The sequence below is a fragment of the Poromitra crassiceps genome, assembly GCF_964638095.1.
Source record: "Poromitra crassiceps genome assembly, chromosome: 29".
Taxonomy (NCBI): Eukaryota; Metazoa; Chordata; class Actinopteri; order Beryciformes; family Melamphaidae; genus Poromitra; species Poromitra crassiceps.
Genome location: NC_139641.1, coordinates 17369390 through 17377603, shown reverse-complemented (window position 1 = coordinate 17377603; position 8214 = coordinate 17369390). Strand labels below are relative to the sequence as shown.

General features: G+C 45.9%; 1 pseudogene across 1 annotated transcript; it reads left to right on the top strand.

The window, feature by feature from the left end:
* The first annotated feature begins 314 nt into the window (after positions 1–314).
* On the top strand, positions 315–7712 carry LOC310800112 (MAP kinase-interacting serine/threonine-protein kinase 1-like; annotated as a pseudogene). Its single transcript has 6 exons — positions 315–318; positions 3212–3316; positions 3390–3461; positions 5099–5383; positions 6865–6971; positions 7646–7712. The product of its transcript is annotated as an MAP kinase-interacting serine/threonine-protein kinase 1-like (transcript).
* The last annotated feature ends 502 nt before the right edge of the window (positions 7713–8214 follow it).

Genomic DNA, 8214 nt, shown 5'->3' with positions numbered 1-8214 from the left:
GCATCTCTCTTTCTGTCTGTCTCTCCACGCGTCTCTCTTTGTCTCTCCACACATCTCTCTTTCTGTCTCTGTCTCTCCACGCGTCTCTTTCTGTCTCTGTGTCAGTACCTGGTGTTTGATACCCAGCTCATCCTGGGCGGGAAACACAAGAAGTATGCCATCTCTCCCGAGGAGTACGTGTTCGCCGCCCTCAACCTCTACCTGGACATCGTCATGCTGTTCCTCCTGCTGCTGAGGCTCATTGGCCTCTGCCACTGACCTTGAAAGCTTTGAAAGCTTTGTGAATTTGGGAGAAAATAGAAAAGGAAATAGACATGGGTCATTGAAAGTGCTTGAATTTATATATTTTGTGCAAGTAGGTTATAGAAATTGCAGTTTTCTTTTGTTTGTTTTTAATGAAAGTGATAATCTCAAAGATTTTCATGTAAATAAATGTATGTCATGTCAGTATCTATCACAACTGCGTTAACACAAAGGTTATTGAGCCTACGTCCCATTGACGGAAGCCTTTGCATTTTGAGTATTGCAGCATTTATGAACTGGGTGTCTGTCTGTTTGCTGTTTGGATCTCACCTGCAATTACTGCTCATCGCCACTGTGTCGAAACTGAAATCTTTGAGATGATCACTTTAATGTTAATAAATAGGACAGGCTATGTTCTGTTGTCTGCATGTGTCTCCCACCGTCTGTGTGTCCTTGTTTCAGGCGCCACCTGCTGCCCTGAGAGAGTGTAACGGTCACGTGCGTCGTGCACGAGCGATTGAAGTTGAACGATGCAGGTTAAACAGCGGCAAGCAGTAGCAGTAATTAACCTTCATCCATGTCTCAAACTATGCAATGTTGGGTCCTTGTATTCGAGGGAATTGGGCCCGGAAATTGCATCGTTTTTTTTTTTGTATGTCTCTAGATTCATATTTTAATAGAGAGTCACACCCCTCTTTCTCTGTGTACTGTCCTGCTTCCCCTATGACACCCACTTATGAAAAGAGAGTGGCACGCCCTCATTATGGTACTCACTGTCTCAGGGCATCTGACACGTGACCAAGATCTCTCCAAATAGGGGGGGAATCATCACATCTTTGGTTAAATGTCCTGTATCTATAATTGCTGCATGCGTACTGTATGTAGCAGAATCAGATGGGATGGATCTGAGAGGGAGAGACTCACCCCCTCCATTAGACGAGATGTCTGCTGTCACCCATGTGACGACATACCAATGTCTGCATTATTTGTCTGTCCAGCACGTCTTTGTCCTTCTGCATGTCCTTGTGCGTCAGCCAATTCAGCCTTGCTCTGTTGGACACAGATCTAATCCCTGGCACAGCGAGGGACCAGCCTCGTCACTGTATAGATGATATGATCACAAGATCCACTTTTGTCATTTTGTTCCGTGGTTTAAATGAAACCTTACAATGCTTTTAGGATACCGGGAAGGCGGGAAGCACATTACTCCAATGACTTTTGAGCAGCACTTCCATCAAATTCAGGTGGGTTTCTAGGTAACTTTTAGGGCTGTGCAATAAGATCGATACGGCAATATATCGCAATACTTTTTTCCGCAATACTGTATCGATATTTCAGAAGAATATCGTGATATATCACCATATCGATTTTTCTGCACAGCCGTGTGCTCAGTGACACAATAAGAATACTTTTTATTTCAGTGCATTCAGTAACACACTCAACACTCAGTAGTTTTGACTAAATGTGTCCACTCAGTTATCAATATAAAGTGATGTACATATTATTAAACTACCTGGGTGGTGCACAGCGGGTTGTATTGCAATATATTGCCATATATCGCAATATGTATTGTATCGCAATGTATCGTGATACAATCGTATCGTGGCCCATGTATCGTGATACGTATCGTATTGTGAGGTCCTTGCCAATACCCAGCCCTAGTAACTTTGAATGGAAATTTGGAATGGAAAGAAATATTTACTATTTTTTCTGTGGTAAAATGATTCAGTAACTTGATGCTGCTTTGTGGAACACCCAGTGCCTGAATTGAACAAAAAATCTGCCAATACCCTAATACAGCAGTCTGAGGTTCTCCATTTTTGTTTATTTTATTGGATACCCATTCTTTTTGACTAACAGAGCAAATATGCTCCACATTGTTTCTATGCTGATGCTTTGGCTAATTCTGGTGTTAAACATCTGTTTCAGTGATAAATAATTGTCACATCGGTGTTTTCATGGGTTCTTCTCTGCATGATCTGTGCTGATGCTTTGGTTATTTCTGGTATAAGTCGATGCCAGCTGTAAATGTTGTTGCAATTCCTTTTCTATATGGTTCTTGTACCTTTAAGCACCAAGATGACTGCATTTTCTCTTCTTTTCCTATTTGCATAATTGTGGAATTCTGATTGGATGGCCATCCAACGATGTCATCTTGCTGATTGTCTACATAAGGGCTGTCTTAGATTCACATGTCCTCTTACTCCCTGATGAAGGCTCCTGCGTGAGCAGAAACATGTTGGTGTGTTTTTTAATCTATAGCCATGTTTAAAATAAAGGCTTTTTAACATTTTCTACTCAAAAGACCGGTGTTGCTGTGGGATTTTTTTTTTAAAGGTTTGCTCGCTTCCACTCTCCACAAAAGGCTTTTTCTTGCGGGAGACAAACTTTACTTTTCTATCGATTACCCTAATTCAGCAGTTGCACGACATGAACATTGCATCATGGGTCTTGGACATATTAAATATTTATATTTATACACGTATCTTGGTAATATATCCCACTTCAAATGTATTTTTATACGCATTTCATTAGCTACATACAAATATAATATTGCATGTAGGAGCCATTTTATGGTTTTCTGCGTGATACTAATTGGTCACCCCTGGTTCCTTTGAGTCACAGGGTTATTTAGGCAAGTAGAATGCAATCAACAAGTGTGTTGCTAGACGCAGAGCAATGCAGATTTTGACCGCCACGGTTGCCACGGTTTGTTGTTTGTGTAATACTTATGTTTGGATATCGTACCATATCGATCACAGACCCCTGAATTGAATCAATATATCGTGGCAGACTAGAATCTATATAATATTGTATCGTGATGAAACTATCGCTGATTTAATGAAAGTGGCGTTGAGGAAAAAGTCTTAAAAAAGGTCTTGAATTTAACTTGAGGATTCCTGCATTTACACCCTGCTGTGAATATACACCGACACTGAATGCTAAGTGACTCTTTCTCCTCCCTCAGGCTCCATTTTGACTCCCCTCCAGAACCGTAAGCACTTTGATGAGCTGGAGGCCAGCAAGGTGGTCAGGGACATCGCACAAGCCCTCCACTTCCTACACACTAAAGGTAGGTCAAAGGTCGCCGACCAAAACATAACAGACTTCTCCTCTCATCATCACGACACTGTGCTTCTGTACAGGCATCGCCCACAGACCTCAAGCCTGAGAATATCCTTTGTGAATACATTGATAGGGTAAGTGTGTGTGTGTGTGTGTGTGTGTGTGTGAGTGTGAGTGTGAGTGTGTGTGTGTGTGTGTGTGTGTGTGTGTGTGTGTGTGTGTGTGAGTGTGTGTGTGTGTGTGTGTGTGTGTGTGAGTGTGTGTGTGTAAATAAACAAAAGCTCTCAGAAGGTTAGTTATTCCTAACAGCATAACATAGTATGATCATTGTCTCTGTAAGTTCATTTTTCAGGTAATATCAGTTTTAAAAATGATTTATTTTTAAAAGCACTGGCCTAAAAAAACAATATAAATCAAGTGTTCATCCAAACACCATCAGTTGTAAATGCAGCAGGAAGTAACTGTGGCAAACAAATCCACACAAGAAAAGTCACATGACAAACACATGGCATGAAGTCACATGACTTCTTGAGATGTAGTCCTTAGTGTGCGTTTGCCAGAGAAGATGGTGTCCTCAGCAGCCTACGGTGGTGCCCCTCCCCCCACTTGTGAGGTGGAGTATGTTGGTTTGTGGAGGAACAGTTTTTAAGTGATGTCTCAAACCCCCTCCTCTATTTAGTGAAGGTCGCTCCACTTTAACATAGATGGCCTCCTTCAATCCTCTTTTCAACCACCCATCTTCTCTGTCCAAGATATGGACACAGTGCAAGGCATCCGGTGGTGTAGCGGTAGATTCCCTGCCTACCAACATGAGTCGCAGGTTCGCACACCCATGTTACTTCCATCGGGCATCCATGCAGGCATGATTGGCTGGTGTCTGTGGTAGGGGTGCACCGATCACATTTTTTGCCACCGATCACCTATGGGAAATATCTGCCCAACCGATCATCCACCGATCACCGATCACCGATATATAAACTCCTCAAAAAAAGTTTGGAAACGTTATTTCGGTCGATTATTTCTCCCCTTTAATAATACCAATTGGCATTGTATTTTATATCGTTGGAAAGCCTGATTAGTGATAGGGCTTTTTTTTTAATAAAAATAAATAAATAAATATATATATATATATATATATATATATATATATATATATATATATATATATATATTAAAAATATCAGCAATCAGCCCAAATATCGGCAATCAGCCGACCGCATATTTGAGGTCAAAATCGGCCGATACAGATTGCTTGCCGATCGATCGGTGCACCCCTAGTCTGTGGGTGGGAAGACGGATTGGAGGTTTGTGTCCTGGTCGCTGCACTATAGCACCTCCCCTGGTCGGGGCGCCTGGTCGGCGTGTAAGGGAACTGAATAGCGTGATCCTTCCACGTGCTATGTCCTGCTGGTGAAGCTCCCCGTCAGGTGGAAAAGAAGCGACTTGCGCATGTGTCGGAGGAAGCATGGTGCTAGTCTCGGCTCTCCCCATGATTGACAGAGGGTGGAGCAGCAGGGGGGAAATTGGCCAAGTACAATTGGGGAGAAAATGAGGGAGGGGGGGGGCGAGTAAATGTGACAGTAGGCCATATCACCCAGCCCTAATATGAGTGTACTTGGGGAACAGTCCCCATACTCTTGTGTGTGTGTGTGTGTGTGTGTGTGTGTGTGTGTGTGTGTGTGTGTGTGTGGGAACAGTCCCCAGACTCGTGTGTGTGTGTGTGTGTGTGTGTGTGTGTGTGTGTGGGAACAGTCCCCAGACTTGTGTGTGTGTGTGTGTGTGGGAACAGTCCCCAGACTCGTGTGTGTGTGTGGGGGAACAGTCCCCAGACTCTTGTGTGTGTACATGTGTGTTTTCAGTCTTGGCCGTCTCTCCTCAGTGTGGCTCAGCGGAGTACATGGCTCCAGAGGTAGTGGAGGTGTTCACAGACGAGGCCTCCTTCTACGACGAGCGCTGTGACCTCTGGAGCCTGGGGGTCATCCTGTACATCCTGCTGAGCGGCAGCCCCCCATTCACAGGCCACTGTGGCAGCGATTGTGGCTGGGAGAGAGGAGAGACCTGCCGAACCTGCCAGGTACGCTTCATCACCAGCTCTCCTCTCCTCTCCTCTCTCCATCCCTCCTCATCTGACACATCTATAAGTATTCCCTTCCTACAGACTGTAACAGTGCTGTAACACTGCTTACACTGTTACAGTGTAACAGTGTAACAGTGTAACAGTGTAAGCACTGTAACAGTGCTGTAACACTGCTTACACTGTTACACAGTTTCCAGGACTGGGCTCACATCTCAGAGGGAGCCAAGGACCTCATATCCAAGCTGCTGGTCCAGGATGCCACTCTGCGTCTCAGTGCTGCTCAGCTCCTCCAGCAGCCACTCTGCGTCTCAGTGCTGCTCAGCTCCTCCAGCACCCCTGGGTGCAGGGGGTAGGTGTCTTCTAAACTTGTATTGACACATGACTACTGCTACTCTAATTCATCCAGTGGCATTTATTAGTAATACGATTAGGAGTTTATTTCACAATCTTTATTTTGTGGTTATTTAAAAGTTAAAGTGTACATGAAATTCATCTCTAAAGCCCTTTAAACAATTGTCAGTGCTTGTGCAAAGTGCTTTACAGAGCAACAAAGGACATTGATAAATACATTTTAATTAATTAATTAAATTAATTAATTCATAATTAATACCTAAATAATTGTATTACTTTCTGAAGACTGGACAATGTGTGGTGCGTTTATACTATTACATTATACTTTTATACCTCTCAAACCATTTCTGTTGCTCTGCACAGCCCAGCGTTATTTTCCAACTTTTCTCAAAAGTTTCACAATCTAGGCCGTCCGGGTAGGGTAGCGGTAGGTTCCCTACCTACCAACACGAGGGTCGCAGGTTTGCGCCCCCGGGTTACCTCCGGCTTAGTCGGGTGTCGGGCAATGGGTCTGCGGGTGGGAAGCCAGATTATGTGCCAGGGTATGTGCCCTGAAGCGGCTGGCATGTCTTGGAGGAAGCATGGTGCTAGTCTACGTCTCTCCCCAGATTGGCAGAGGGTGGAGCAGTGACCCTGGGCAGCAGGGGGAAATTGGCCAAGTACAAATGGAGGGGAAATCTGAAAATAAGTTTCACAATCTAAGCTTTTACTCTGAAGGCAAAATTGCTCTACTTCCTGTCTCGCCCTGGTTAACTCCTACAGTAGGTAACTTGACGCAGCAAAATCGCACCAATTCCTGTCTAGTCCTGAGCAGGAAAGCTAACTTGTACTTGGTCCCACATGTTCTTTTGGGCATGAAGTGTCCTAAATGAGAGCATTCAACCCTGTGTGTGTGTGTGGGTGTGTGTGTGTGTGTGCGTGTGCGTGTGTGCGTGTGTGTGTGTGTGTGTGTGTGTGTGTGTGTGTGTGTGTGTGTGCATAGTTCTCAGTTCTCCCGTTCTGGAGTCCCCAAAACTGTTTGTCTTCATACTCCAAACGGACAGTAGGCGTTTTCGGACCAGAAGAGTTAGTTAAAGACAGTCATCCATGATCTTACAGATGCTCTTCTCCCTTCTCTCTCCTGACAGGAACAGCAGCACCAAAGACTTGACCCAGTTCGCTGCGTGCGCACGCTATCGCCTTCAACCGGCAGCTGTCCCAGCATGACAAAAAGCAGGAGGAGGTGGAAGCCCTGGTCTGCTCCATGAGGCTCCAGCACAACGAGCAGCAGGAGGAGGTGGAAGCCCTGGTCTGCTCCATGAGGCTCCAGCACGAGGAGCAGCAGGAGGAGGTGGAAGCCCTGGTCTGCTCCATGAGGCTCCAGCACGAGGAGCAGCAGGAGGAGGTGGAAGCCCTGGTCTGCTCCATGAGGCTCCAGCACGAGGAGAAGCAGGAGGAGGTGGGAGCCCTGGTCTGCTCCATGAGGCTCCAGCACGACGAGAAGCAGGAGGAGGTGGGAGCCCTGGTCTCCATGAGGCTCCAGCACGACGAGAAGCAGGAGGAGGTGGGAGCCCTGGTCTGCTCCATGAGGCTCCAGCACGACGAGAAGCAGGAGGAGGTGGGAGCCCTGGTCTGCTCCATGAGGCTCCAGCACGACGAGAAGCAGGAGGAGGTGGGAGCCCTGGTCTGCTCCATGAGGCTCCAGCACGACGAGAAGCAGGAGGAGGTGGGAGCCCTGGTCTGCTCCATGAGGCTCCAGCACGACGAGAAGCAGGAGGAGGTGGGAGCCCTGGTCTCCATGAGGCTCCAGCACGACGAGAAGCAGGAGGAGGTGGAAGCCCTGGTCTCCATGAGGCTCCAGCACGACGAGAAGCAGGAGGAGGTGGGAGCCCTGGTCTCCATGAGGCTCTCTCCTCCCTCCAACTCCAGGCTGGCCCGCAGGAGGGCCATGTCCAGCGCCCTGCGAGGAGGAGCCATGGAGGAACTCACCCCCTGACTGACTCAACCCCCCATTTAAGGCTTGGGTGAACGTCATCCCGTCTTTGTCGTCCCACTGACAAGTCACTCTATTGTTCATTCTTAAAGGATAATTCCTGTTTTTTACACCCAAGACCTTATTTCCAGCTTAAAATATGTTTTACTCACCCAAATAACTTTGGTGTCATTCTGATCCCCCTAGAAGATATTCAGATCCAAGTAGAGTCCTGGAACTGGCCAAAACAGGCGTAAATGGGGCATATGTCGTTCACACTGTAACTGTAACATTTTATGTCACGTCGCGGTTCATTATGGTTGTTATATAATTATGGGAACATGATTTAGCTATGTAACGAACCTCAGATGTGCTTACATAGCTAATTCATGTTCTCATAATTATATAACAACCATAATGAACCGCGACGTGACAGAAAATATGTTATTTACAGTGTGAACGACATTTTTTTTTTTGGCCAGTTCCAGGACTCTACTTGGAGTCATAAAACATCATATTTTAAGTT